This window comes from Panthera onca, chromosome B2, assembly GCF_046562875.1.
Source record: "Panthera onca isolate mPanOnc1 chromosome B2, mPanOnc1 haplotype 2, whole genome shotgun sequence".
Classification (NCBI taxonomy): domain Eukaryota; kingdom Metazoa; phylum Chordata; class Mammalia; order Carnivora; family Felidae; genus Panthera; species Panthera onca.
This window is the reverse complement of record NC_138343.1, coordinates 140,008,393-140,020,952: the sequence shown is the minus strand read 5'-3', so window position 1 is coordinate 140,020,952 and position 12,560 is coordinate 140,008,393. Positions and strand designations below refer to the sequence as shown.

Here is a 12,560-nt window from a genome sequence, read left to right as displayed (position 1 = left end):
TTTTTGATCAGTTCATTAGCTGTTGTTATTTCCTGGAGATTCTTCTGAGGGGAATTCTTCCGTTTGGTCATTTTGGAGAGTCCCTGGCGTGGTGAGGACCTGCAGTGCACTTCCCCTGTGCTGTGGTGTATAACTGGAGTTAGTGGGCGGGGCCGCAGTCCGACCCGATGTCTGCCCCCAGCCCACTGCTGGGGCCACAGTCAGACTGGTGTGTGCCTTCTCTTCCCCTCTCCTAGGGGCGGGATTCACTGTGGGGTGGCGTGTCCCATCTGGGCTACTTGCACACTGCCAGGCTTGTGTTGCTGGGGATCTGGCGTATTAGCTGGGGTGGGTAGGCAAGGTGCACGGGGGCTGGAGGGGCAGGCTTAGCTCGCTTCTCCTTAGGTGATCCACTTCAGGAGGAGCCCTGTGGCAGCGGGAGGGAGTCAGATCCGCTGCCGGAGGTTTGGCTCCGCAGAAGCACAGAGTTGGGTGTTTGCGCGGAGCGAGCAAGTTCCCTGGCAGGAACTGGTTCCCTTTGGGATTTTGGCTGGGGGATGGGCGGGGGAGATGGCGCTGGCGCCTTTGTCCCCCGCCAAGCTGAGCTCTGTCGTCCGGGGGCTCAGCAGCTCTCCCTCCCTTTGTCCTCCAGCCTTCCCGCTTTCTGAGCAGAGCTGTTCACTTATGACCTCCCAGACGCTAAGTCGCGCTTGCTGTCGGAACACAGTCCGTCCGGCCCCTCCGCTTTTGCCAGCCAGACTCGGGGGCTCCGCTTGGCCGGCGAGCCGCCCCTCCGCCCCGGCTCCCTCCCGCCGGTCCGTGGAGCGCGCACCGCCTCGCCGCCCTTCCTACCCTCTTCCGTGGGCCTCTGGTCTGCGCTTGACTCCGGAGACTCCCTTCTGCTAATCCTCTGGCGGTTTTCTTTTTCTTTTTATTTTTAAATTTATTTTATTTTTTTATTATTTTTTATTTTTTTCAATATATGAAATTTATTGTCAAATTGGGTCCCATACAACACCCAGGGCTCATCCCAACAGGTGCCCTCCTCCATGCGCATCCCCCACCCTCCCCTCCCTCCCACCCCCCATCAACCCTCAGTTTGTTCTCAGTTTTTAAGAGTCTCTTATGCTTTGGTTCTCTCCAACCTAGACTAATTTTATATGTCAATAGCTCAAATCACATCTGGAATGATTTCTTTTAGGGTGTGCTTGTGGTTTTCTTCTTCCGCTTACATCATTTGTTCAACAAACACTATGGAGTCTCTCCTGTCACAGGTAGAACAGGTAACAGGAAACAGCATTGACGTAGATAACATCTTTGTTCTTTTTTAATTTTTATTTGTTTATATTTATTTTTTTATTTATTTTTTGAGAGACAGGGACAGAGCATGAGCTGGGGGGGGGGGTGGGGGACAGAGAGAGAGGGGGAGTCACAGATTCCGAAGCAGTCTCAGGCTCCGAGCTGCCAGCACAGAGCCCGACGTGGGGCTCTAACTCATGAACCACGGGATCATGACCTGAGCTGAAGTCGGATGCTTCACCGACTGAGCCACCCAGGCGCCCCGATAGAATCTTTGTTCTTACCGGGTTTATGTGTTACTGAACCAAGTTAACATAACACTAAATAATGAAATAAATAAAGAAACCACCACACACAGTGTGCTCAGAGCTTAGGTATTCTACCTAAATGAACCAGTTGGATTCTCAAAGGTAAGTGTGGAGATGATGGGATAACCAGTGCATGGTGTAAAGAGTAGGAAAGATCTGCGGCTCATGGGGGCAGCGGGTATGATGACGGTTAAGATGAAGGGTCAGCTCTAACCAGCGGTTTGTACGGGAGTAGGTACAGCACCATGGTCAAGGTGAGGAAGGGAGGCTTTCTTCCCCTCCAGATTGTGCCATCCACTTTGGAGTATAGAATGGCAAGAGAGAGTGAGAGAGAGAGAGAGAGAGAGAGAGAGTGAGAGAGAGAGAGAGAGAAATGAAAACTGAGGCCATCGTGGTGGGTGTGCTGGCTGGTTGTGTGGTTGTTCAATTATTGCTCTCAGCTCCAGACCCACCCTTTGTGCTTTGTTTGTAAGTGGAGTATAGAATGGGCACAAGGAAGGACCATCAGGCTTTGCTGTCAGCTTCCCAATTTGCTGCTGCTCCTTTGACTTTCCCACCCAAAGGCATTTGAGTCCAGGACCAACATTCTAGCCCACAGAGCATTTCTAAGGGTGGCTGCAGCTTCTTGCTGCCTTGAGAAGAACTAGAAGTCAAGTTAGTCTGAGATATTTGCTCCGGGGAGGAACTGTTAGTCCTAGAAGGACTCAGAACTGGCTGGAGTCAACCATTTGCCCTCGATTCAGGGCCACGTGTGGGCTGCTGGAATGTGAGCAGTCTCCACGCCTGCCTGTCTTGTGGTTAGGGAATGGGAAGTGTTTTCATATTTCGGATTTTATTTTAATTGTGGCTCAGCGACAGAAGGCCCGGGAGGGCTTTTGACCACCATGGGTAGAGATCGAGGAGCACAAAGCCAGAAGGAAACCCTTTTGTGAAACACTGGAAAACTATTCCCCAGCGGGATCCAACGGCAGAGTGATCTGGAAGAAACTTATTTAGAGTTCTTTCCGATTATCTGCTTTTCTAGGCAGGGAAACGTTTGTCTTCTTGTTCAGTGAGTGCCCACCCAATGAATATATCATTAACTAAGAAGCCCAATGCACATCGAATGATGCTGACGTTTTATGTCTAGAGCTAATGGCAATCTTAATATGACAACCCTCTGTGGCATCCAGGGGTACCCCGCACGGCAGCACCCTCAAGATTTCGCAAACAAGCAGCAGAGGTCTCTGAAAATTTGCCGTTATAATCAAGAGTTTATGGTTGCTTGCATTTGAAACAAAAATGTTTTCGGGCTTCGGGGATTAGCTTGGGCGTGCCAGTGACCTATTTTGTAACGCCGAGCTTACATCCAAGACCCTCCCAGGAATCGTGAGTCATGTGAGTGGAGCAGGAGACTAAAAACATGAAACAATTCCAGAAACAATTTCAAGTTTCAGATAAATTATAACGTAATTTGGTGTGTCTTTGAAGATGAAAGTTGTCGAAGGTTTTTATTGCGGCCCGTTGCGCTTTTTAAAGTCGTTAGAAACGAAGTAAAGATTCTAGCTTTTTTTGGCTGATAATAATAGACCGCTCATAAAAGTGCCGGCAGAGAGGGGGTCGGCAGGTGCAGAGGTGCAGGCAGATAGAGGTGTGGAGTCCGGGCACGTGGCAGGACTTCTTGGGCCGGGAGTTCTTGTTCCTCCTAACCTGATGGGGCTGTATTTGTGTTCATTCCAAGAATTTCTGAGAAATAAAGATCCAACGGTCACAACGCATGAAGCCCACGTATCTACACAGAGTGAGTAAATAAAGATGCCTAAACTGTTCTCAAGTAAATCCTGAGGGATATTTTGGCTCAGTACTTTTTTTTTTGAGTAAGTGGGAGAGATAATAAAGTGATTTCCAGGAGAGACACACAGAGAAATTTCCAAGGGAGGGTGGGGGATGAGGCCAGGAGTCCCGGACTTCTCCACCTCGGGTCTGGGAGAGATGGCCCTAGTTCTTAGAGCAAGTCTTCTGTTGAAATGCCTGTCTCTAAGGCATGTATTTGTTCTTCTGGGTTAGACGCATAGGGGAATAAAATCACCCGAATGCAAAGCTCATATTTGCTCAAATAAGATTTTTTTTTGCCACAAGGTAACTGAGCCGTGCGGTACCAAGAGGCAGCAGGTGGAGACGAAACTTGCCATGTAGCTCATTGTACTAAGCTGCGGAGGAACCCTGCATGCACAACACGCACCTCGTCGGCTCCTGGGCCCCAGGTCACCTGTGCGCACCGTCCCGGGAGTGTGTACCACGCTCTTCCCCTGCGTGTGCATGTTTTGGTGATCAGATTATTTAATACAATGATCTGGTTATAAAAGTTCAAGTAGTGAGCATAAAGGGAGGGTCTTAGGTATCGAGGGGAAACTGAAAATAACAAAATGCTTTAAAAGATACGAGAAGGGGAGAGGAGGTAGGAGGGCCAAAGGAGTCCTCATTAGAGACAGTGCTGGAGGGAGAAAGAGAGAGAAAGGAAAGCTGAGGCCATCGTGGTGGGTGTGCTGGCTGGTTGCGTGGTTGTTAAACTATTGCTCTCAGCTCCAGACCCACCCTTTGTGCTTTGCTTGTAGAGCAAACTACGTTTTCACTTTGCCCTTTGGTGACTGCTCCTCGTTAGGCCCACACCAATCGAAGGTGCTAGAGAAAGATTTAAAGTCGGAAGAACGGCAGTTGGTTCCGGTCTCCGGTCATCTTGCTGTCCTGGCACCTGGCCCGTTTTACCAGTTCAGAGGTACCAGTTCCTCCTGATCAGAGAGCTGAGTTCCAGCTCTGGGGAGGAGGGGGCCCCTTCTCTAAGTTCCTGAGGCATCACCACCAGCCAGGCATCCCTCCTTCCTCTAGGACGAACAACCATCTGGTCTCCCTGGGACTCTCTTGGTTTTAGCATGAAAAATCGGTGTCCCAGAGCAACTGGGATGGTTGGTCACCCTACTTCTCCTCAGAGGTCTGGTCCCACCAAGTGACGCTCCCACTTCATTTCTTTTTCCATCTCAGAAGATGCTTCCAGAAGTTGCCTGAGACTTCCCCCTTTGGCTTTTTAGTCATCCATCACCTGCTTCACCAATCCCTTGTATTAAATTCTCACTCTTAAAATAACTTGTGTGGTAGTTATCAGCTACTTTAAAGGTGTTTTAGAAGCACCTTCAGGGGACCGAAGATCATGGCTTAATGCCAAACCACAAATACAAATACAACAAACTAGCACTTTGTATCACAAAAAGAGGGAACGGGCCCAAACCCAAAAGCTGGATTTCTAATTTAAGTCAGCGTAGAAGTAAGAAGTACGGAACGTCGAGCCATGGCTATCCACCGTGGGTGTCGCAACATTTCGTCTTAAAAATTAGGATGGCCTTCTTCCAGCCCTTCCTCGTAATTCAGAAGCCAGACTAGCTCACCTACCTCCTTCCACTAAACGAAATTTATGCAATTTGTCAAGGAAATGTGTCAAATAATGCGTTATTTTAAAACATGTATTAAGAATCCAAGATGTTTACAACTCTGGTAGCATTTTAATTGTGCTATCGCTTCTCTTTCTTCTTTGTCTGCTTTGGTGCATCACTGAGGAGACATAAAGGGTCTGAGCGCCTGGCCCAGTCCTATTATCCCATAACCCTGTATCGTTTGGGGGGTTCCCAAGAAGAAGACCCTGAGGCCAGAATTCAAGTGCAAGTAGTTTAACTGAAAGGTGAAGGAAATGCTGGAAAGGAGGCAGGGAAGAGAAGCCAGCTGACGAAGGTGTCTGGAGACAATTACAACTGTGGGCCACAGGCACATAGACCCCTTGGGGAAACGCAAGGAGCCCGTGTAAGACATGCTCTGAGTTATCCCACCTGAGGGGTAAGGGAGCTGGAGCCTTTACACCCCAACTGCTGTTGGACGTTGGTCAGAGCTGCTCCGGGGAGGCATTAATTCCCCAGCATCCCTAGTCCTCTATGTGGGCAGGCAGAGAAGACTCTAGAGGCCAGACAGACCCGCGGCCAAAGGAACACAGTCGCGGGGCTTGTTGCGGGAAGTCTGGCCCACATGCAACCAAGGGATGAGCGTGAGGGGCTATGGTTGAGGCTCTTGGCAGCGTCTGCTGTCGTTAGTATTTTTATTGCATGAAATCCCATAACGTGAAGAGATTTAGGAGCACATGTTCATTGTTATAGGAGAAATCCTGTAATTTGATTTGTCAACCCATAATCAATTCCTAGGGCTTGGGAACCTCTAATTCTTGTGTTGAGGGGCTCATTTCTAGCAGATGCTAGATCCCTCGGGGGCATATTTAGAATCAGGGGCAGTGTTGCATGTGGGATCTTGGCTTTCCCAAATTTATCTGGCGAAATTTCCAAATGCTAAATGATGGAAGATTTTAAAGGGGTGCAAGAGTTCTAAGAAATTTTAAACAATAGGGCAACTCCTTTCCTTTGTTCAGATGGGAAGATCGAGGAGAGAGAGAGGGGAGTGGAGAAAATGGAGAAATCGGACACGGGAGAGGATCAAGGGTGGCAACCCGGATAAAAATAGAGTGGGCAGAGTGGAGCGGATACGAAGGTGGCCTAGGAATCAAGAAAGACAAGTAAAGGGGGAAGACGGATGACTCGTGTTTTCACTAAATATTAAATCATAACTGGTTCACACAAATGAAAGAGACGCCAAGCCTACCTTCTGTCTTTCGGGAAGGTGTGGTAAATTTTGCATGCTAATTTACAGTCAGGAACAGGTGCCAGTGGGCATGAGGACAGTAGTCCCTGAAATCCGTGGATCGTCGTCTGTTGCACCCAAATTCCCATGCCAGGTTTTGTGGTCTCAGGCCACATGACGTAAAATATATTTTGGTGGAATCTCTGAAATTGTAGTGTCAGTTTGCATAGGTCCCCAAAGCAGTACCCACGCCACCTTGCTTCTCCCCTCGGGGTGTCGTAAGAATACAACTTTCAGTAAGATCCAGCTGTTGTCTGCTTGCAGCCTGAATTCAAATGGCGTGGGGAACCCTTTCAGTCCCGTGTCCCTGCTTGTGCTCCAGAAACGTAACAAGGAGAGAACCAGGCAGCTAGTGTTTTCTCCGGAGAGGATTTGGAACCATCAGTAGTTGATGGCGTTTGTTATGGTTTTTCATACCCTCCCAATCAGATAAAAGTATCACATCGTCTGTCCTCTTTGCCAAACCTGGGAGAAACTATTCGGGGGGAGCGTCTTGATGGGGACATTTACTACTGAGCAGTAATGGTAGCCATGAACTTTTCATAACGGAGTGAAAAAAAAAATCCTTTCCTTTCTTACTTGCAGACATCACCTAGGCGGTGCGATTTGACTTGTTTGTTTTTATTTATTACCTAGAGGTTCCCTGTGACAAATGCCGGGCCTTCAGGTTTAAGCAGACTTGATTTAACAACATCTCCAGATAAAATTCAAAACAGCTATAGAAGAAAATGAATTGACTTTACAGCCTGCTAGGATGTCGTCAATGGCTCAGGACGTACACAACTCAGGAAAAAAAAGCCGGGGGGGGGGACTGCGGAAGGAATCCCCTTTTCAGAGACTGAGCACGTTGGTTTGGAGTAGGTTATAAGTAAAATGGAATGACGTCCACGTTAAGCTTCCATCGGTGATGATCAGGCGCTGGAATGCTCGCGCCTGGGCTCATCTGAGCATTACTAATTCAGGACAGTTCTGTTTGTATGGAATTATTTGCATTTATGTTTTGCCCGAGTTAAGAAAGGGTACCCTCAGGTCTTGCTCGGAGCATGGGGGATTAAACACGCAGCTCTCATTAACAAGCCTGCGAAATGTGCAAGCCTGCTCCACTCCCTAAACGCTTTGCAGGAAGTGTTCCTTCTGCCAGTGTGCGGTCTACAGCAGCACCTTCCAGATTGGAAAGCTTAGCAGAGTGGTATAGCACTGAGGAACAAGCCACCATACGGGAGGTCTGTCACCCAAAAGGTGGCTTGGGAGCCAGACGTTTTCGTGGGACCAAGCCAAACAAGGAAGTTCGGGCAGGTGAGAGCTGGCCAGCGCCGTGCCTAAGTTCACCAGTTGGACTTTGCTCGAAGGGACCCTCTCACGGCTGACAGAGGGCCTCGGAACTCTTGGGTCCCCTTCGTGTGAACGCGCGGCAGCTGTGGTGTGTCAGGAAGGAGTCCCCTTTGCCACAGAGACGATGCCACAGTTCAAAGCGTGGCCTTGAACGTCAGACAGATTTGGGTCCCCTGCTCCCCAGCTGATTGACCTCGGGGATGCTGTTCCGCCCTTTGAAGCTTTGGTTTCTCCCACTGCAAGGTGGGTATAAAAACATGACAACTTGCCTCATGGCTTGTGGTGAAGCATCTTAACATAAGAAATGCCTAGCGCACAGTAACCACTCAAGAAATTTTGGCTTTTTTTTTTTTTCCTCAAACTCTCGGAGCCCAGGGATCAGTCCATTTGGGAAGCAATTTCCTCAGCACTTGCAGTTGCTATAAATCAATGGGCAGATTGCCTGGATTTGGGGTGGAAGGCAATTTAATTCCAGTGTCTCTACTGTTTGCTTTGTTTTGCTCTGAATTCAGGCCGTAAAAGGTAAGTTGGCATCAGCAGTCAGCTGTTGCCACCGACATCTGAATGCCAATGTCCTCTCATCTATTGACACAAGAAGAGAGTAAATAAGGTAATGTCCCCGGAATTTTCTTTACACTAAACGTGTAATTAGCCACTTACCCATGATGAGTGAAATTTAATTTCAGCTAAGTGAAAAGGAATGCTGATTAGATTTATTTTATTATCTGTTTACTTTCTGGGAAGAGGGCAGCTGGATAAAATATCTTCTTGACTCTACTTTTAATGTCCTGCAGTGTTGACCACTGAAACGTGCAGAAACTTGAAGCCACTGCACACATAAATGCAAATATTCATTTTATTGGCATTTTCCTTCTTTTTTATTAGTTGGAGTGGAGGTGAGCATGACCCCCTAGCTTCTGTCTGCCCGAATGCAGAGGCGAGAGGGGCGGGAGGCAAGCCTGGGAGAGAGGCAGAGACAAGTTAGGGCAGGGCCAGCCCTGTACAACACTGCTTGAAGGGGCTTCTCTCCTCTGCTTTCACTGTTTCTCTCTTTCCGGTGACCTTGCCTCCCCTTTGGCAACCCAGAGCCCCTGCCGGGGCCCCTTTCCTGGACTCCCTTACCCCAGGATTCCTGGCTGTTCCTGAACCATTGTTCTCATAGCCCTATTTCATCAAGACCCCTTTTCCAAAGGCTCTCAGCGAACAGTTGTAAGGAAAGAAAGAGTATACATTTCTGCGAAGGTTTTTATTTTTTTTATTTATTTTTATGCTTATTTAGTTTTTGAGAGAGACAGAGTACGAGTGGCGGAGGGGCAGAGAGAGAGGGAGACGCAGAATTGGGAGCAAGCTCCAGGCTCTGAGCTGTCAGCACAGAGTCGGATGCGGGGCTCAAACACACAGACCGTGAGATCGTGACCCGAGCCGAAGTCGGATGCTCAACTGACTGAGCCACCTGGCGCCCCTCTGTGAAGGATTTTGTAAACGATAGTAGCTTCATGGCTTTCCTTGCTGATGTCGTATTTTTGTGGAGTACACACTTTAAGAGATCAGTATTTAAACCTTAGGGAATGAATCAGAAATGTTGGAGTTTCAGGAAGGACTTTCTAATTGCCCTTCCAAAAATTTTTTTAATGTTTACTTATTTGAGAGAGACAGAGAGAGACACAGAAAGAGAGAACATGAGCAGGGGAGGGGCAGAGAGAGGGAGGGAGACAGAGAATCCAAGCAGTCTCTGGGCTGTCAGTGCAAAGCCTGATGTGGATCTTGAACCCACGAACCACGAGATCATGACCTGAGCCGGAGTCAGACGCTCAACCGACTGAGCCACCCAGGCGTCCCTCCTTTCAGATGTAACAAGAAAAACAAACCTGTCCATTTCTACAGTCTTAAGACACTCCTGTCAACCATTATCAACCAGTTCCTAGAAAAAGAGACCGGAGAACATCCAGAGAGCAAGTCTATGAATTCCACCCCCTTGTTTCAGGGATAATTACGACATTGTTTACCATCGGGGCTCCATAAGCTACACTTGATAGAATATTCTCATTCTATTTTGTTTCAGGCTATGTGTAAATGTGGGGATGACAGATGACTTTTCCCCATTCTTCCTGTCTTTGTGGTTTCCCGGTCATAGAATTTGAATGAAAAGCTTTTGATCGTTGTATTTTTTATTTGTTACTGAAATAACTCTTTCGCTTACATTTAGGCAGCTCTGGGAATGGCCATTGGAAGAGCACACTTTAAATACTTTGGCTGGCACCACCATACTTCGGCCATCTGTCTAGGTTTCGAAGTACATGGCCTTCCTTGGGACCTCACTGGGGTGATACTTGGGGGGTGACTGTGGAGCATCTGTGAGCATCTAGGTCTTGACATGACCCCATTAAGATGCTCTGGCCTCTGTTCTCACAATCTTAGCTCTTCACTTTGAACTGGGAGTCTAGGTGCCCTTTTCTTTATAAGTGCTGTCAGCCCAGGTTGGCTTTGCCACAGCCTGACGTGACTTTCTTTGGGTCTGATGATCTACTGGAGAGGAAGGCAATTCCTCCTTTTAAAGCGGACGGATTTTCAAACTGGGGTGTGCTTTGCAGAACTGCCATGAATCTGCCTATGGCTGTGACTTTGAAAAAAAAAAGCTACTTTAACCTTGAAAGTCATTGAGGACAGGAAGTGCGTGCTGGGGACGTCACCAGATGTGCCACTTTCCTGGCCCTGGATGGCCACTCTCTCCACTCATCCCCTTTGCTTCTGGACCGTGGAAATCGGGGTCAAGGGGTAAAGGTATAGGATTGGAGGCGAGTGAGTTAAAGTCACGTGGTCAGCGAAAGGTGACTCCTTCCTACAGTGATAACCAGACTATTTACTCGAATGGGCAGCAGAAGCAACATTTGTATCTCCTTTTGAAAGACGGCTTACTGCTGAATTAAAATGATCTCAAACTTTGGGAATGGTGCCGCTGAGCACGTGGAAGAGGCCCAGGAAACACTGTCCCCTCCCCTAAAGATACTGTATTTATTATTTTCTAATGTGCTGTCTCTTCCCAGTGTGGCTAGGGTTGAATTTTAAACTTGTCATCGTGTGCAGTTAAATGTGAAGGGGTGAAGTGTCAGAAGCATTCACCTGCTTCCCTCCTCCCCCTGCTCCCTGCTCTCCAGCTTACCTTTTGAAAAGCGGATCATCAATGGCTTATTTATTTAAAGAAGTGTTAGGGCTATTAATAAATATTTTGGTAGCACCGTATACTTTAATAGGGCTGAACAGTAAACAAATCTGTGCCAAAAGAAAAAAAGAACAAAATCTCCTTCGCCCCAGGAGTAGAAAACTTCCTTTTATTGGCCATTGCCACCTGTTCTGATAGATGCATTTTGACTGCGGCTCATCTCGTCTCTGTTACTTAGACAAGGGACGCACCTGTTGTCTGTCTCTGGGGATGTGACGAGATGCTTCATACCCAGTCTTTGCTAGGACCGAGAGGGAAGGAGAACTTTGAGTGTGGGTCAGAGTTCCTGTCTTAGGAATTTCAATTCCTTCTGATTCAAACACTGAGTAAATGAAGTCGATAGGAGTTTCCCACCTATTGAATATTAGCTCAGGCGAGGTGTTTCAAATAAATGACTTTTCTATCGTTATTATCAAAATCTTTTTAAAGATATACACACTTACTTGCCTTTCATCATAAGGGATAAGGAACGTATCTTTTAAAAATAATTTATTGTAATCACTGTGGCTGTCACCTAGCCTAGTGGCTGTATTTCAGGGTGACAATTCCAGGGACTCTTGTTTGCCATACTCTTTTACCCTGTCTGCTTTCCATAGCCAATTCCTTCTTTCGTTGAGCAAATATTTATTGAGCGCTCACTATATTTGAGGGAGCACAGGTATGAAGCTATGCTCAAGGGCGTCTCTGCCATTAGGAGCTGTGGAGTGTGGCTGGAGAGGTAGACGCATCAAGATCTACGTTCAATTCATTGGTACAAGTGTGCAGACGTGTAATGGAAGGTTTCCCACAGAAGGGGCCATCTGGGTTGGGTGTTGAAAGATAAGTAGGTGGTTGACGCCCAGAGACCCTAGGAAGGAGTATCCCAGGTACTGAACCCAGCATGGGCAAAGGTAGGTGACTGTGAAAGTACATTGCATAGGACATCAGGGTGCCTGAAGGGGTGGGTGTGCAGGAGATTCCCGGAGATGAAAACTGTCCACTGCCCCCAGGGCTCTAATTTGTTTGCTGTCACTTTGCCTGCCTCGATCCTCTTCTCCTTCCTGCCATGACAGACCTTCATCTTTCATTGGCTGTGGAACTCGATACCTAACCTGGTTGTGTTTAAAATGAGAGTAATCAGCTTTCAGGGGAGCGCTTCCTCTATGAACAAAGGGTGAGGGCTCTGATGCATCCATTTCGGCTATTCAGGGACTTCCTGGCTCTCATTTGCATATTGGATGATGAAGGAGGGTAGAGAGGTCACCTTCAGAAAAACAAGGCGTCTTGCTAACTGTTTTTCTAAAGGCCAGAGACATAAACAGTTAAAATGGAACTCACTTGTGATGGAGGATGAATGAATCAGTGTGTGCAAAGCATGTGGTTATCTTTCTATGAAGGGTGAGGTTGGATGCAGGAACACTGTTATTCCAAGAATGATGGATGGTGGCAAATCTCTTTGAGATAAATCGTGTCAGCTCCCACCAACATCCTTCCAACTGTATGAACTCTGCCCTTTGATTCTTGGATAACCCCCTGCTCACTGTAGATGTGAGACCTTGATAGGTATCAAAGCACCAGGGAAAAATAATATCATAAAAATAACCAACATCAATAGAGCAGGGAACAAGAATTACCTCCACTCCGTGGGCAGCAGCCAGCGAGGGACACAAAAAAGAAATGGTTGACATCGGCATACAAACATACACCCTGATGAGACCTGGCTATGTAGTTCA

At 47.6% G+C, this 12,560-nt stretch overlaps 1 long non-coding RNA gene across 6 annotated transcripts in view; it reads left to right on the top strand.

Annotated features, from left to right (window-relative positions):
* The window catches only part of LOC132667786 (uncharacterized), a 149,460-nt gene that overhangs the window by 73,885 nt on the left and 63,015 nt on the right, over window positions 1-12,560 (top strand). Inside the window, exons 4-5 of one of the 6 annotated variants that reach the window (XR_014137737.1) lie at window positions 3,307-3,366; window positions 3,705-5,038. The exons of the other annotated variants lie outside the window; for them this stretch is intronic. This is a non-coding gene — a long non-coding RNA (uncharacterized LOC132667786). Of the gene's footprint in view, window positions 1-3,306; window positions 3,367-3,704; window positions 5,039-12,560 lie in introns of those variants that run through there. 6 annotated transcript variants of the gene reach the window in all.